At 37.3% G+C, this 1,176-nt stretch overlaps 1 long non-coding RNA gene across 1 annotated transcript; it reads left to right on the top strand.

Annotated features, from left to right (window-relative positions):
• Positions 1-34: 34 nt before the first annotated feature.
• Positions 35-896, top strand: LOC107182112. Its single transcript, XR_001512832.1, has 2 exons — positions 35-208; positions 821-896. It is a non-coding gene; the product is annotated as an uncharacterized LOC107182112 (long non-coding RNA).
• The last annotated feature ends 280 nt before the right edge of the window (positions 897-1,176 follow it).

The following is a 1,176-nucleotide window of genomic DNA, read 5'->3' as shown; positions in this document are numbered from 1 at the left end:
GTTTGAGAAGAGCTCAATATAGGGACTGCACGTGGAAGGAAATATGTGTGGTTGAATAAGAATTTATTATGCCTCTGACTTAGGGGAGATGGGCCATATTTGTGTCTTTCTACAGAGAGAGGATGCTTCTCTTCCCAAGTGTTCTTATGGACTGTTGCTGGGATCTCCATCCTACTACTCAGTGCCTGTTTTATCACTCGATGTGTTTGTGAGTGCTGAAGGTCAAATGCAACCTTCCTGGGGAATATTAGGAGTAAATTCTTCCTTGCTGCCTGTGGGTTCTCTTCTCCCATTAAGACTATTTATAGACTACCTTTCCCCTCTATTTATTTCCAGGTCATTCCTCGAACCAGAAACACCAGCTAGTATAGAACTGTTACCAAATTTCAGTGACCTCGGATGCATTTTTCATGATAGACATTTTTCATCTCCTTGGTAGCCCTGAGTGCTTCCCTTTGTACCTCTGTCATTCACTAGTAGAACCCCTTCTATGAGATACGAGCCTGAGGCATGACAAATCACTTTTTGGAAGGAAGGGTAGAGAGGGTTAGACTTGGCATGAGAGAGAATGTTAACACATTTGTCTTCTCTTGGCCTATGGGCCTGAACTAAAGTACATTTATTTTTATAAATTACAAAAACCATAACATGTAATAAATTCCCTCTTTTTAAAGTCAATCTCAGTGCCTCTCCATGCAGAAGGAAAAGTAGATAGAAAGAAAATATGGTAATTGTTCGCAATTCTGTTATAAATACAAAAATAATAAAATTTATTTTATCAAAAGAGTAATAAATATTAACGGTGCCCCTGTCCTTACAGTGACATATCACATCTTTCAACTCTGTGATGAGAAGGAGGACCAGCCATATGAGCTCATAGAATTCAACTGCTACAATAATGCATCAGGTATAATATTCCTCAAATTTGGACATAAAATTTACATATCAATATTTGTTGGCTTCTAAATTGATTTTGGGATAAATAACGTAGTTTGAGTAGGTCCTGTTTTTCAAAAACAAAATGTAAAATCTTGCCTGTACTGTAATAGAAGGATAAGGAATTTGTTAAGAAGACAGGCAATCTTGGGGACATTATAGCAAACTTTTAGAATAAATTTGAGGTATATATCTGAACACTAAATCTAGAGGTGAACTGTGTTATCCCCAGGAGTGCAC

This window comes from Myotis davidii, unplaced genomic scaffold (assembly GCF_000327345.1).
Source record: "Myotis davidii unplaced genomic scaffold, ASM32734v1 scaffold13, whole genome shotgun sequence".
NCBI classification, from domain to species: Eukaryota; Metazoa; Chordata; class Mammalia; order Chiroptera; family Vespertilionidae; genus Myotis; species Myotis davidii.
Note: the sequence above shows the minus strand (reverse complement) of the source record. Positions and strands in the feature narration are given on the sequence as shown.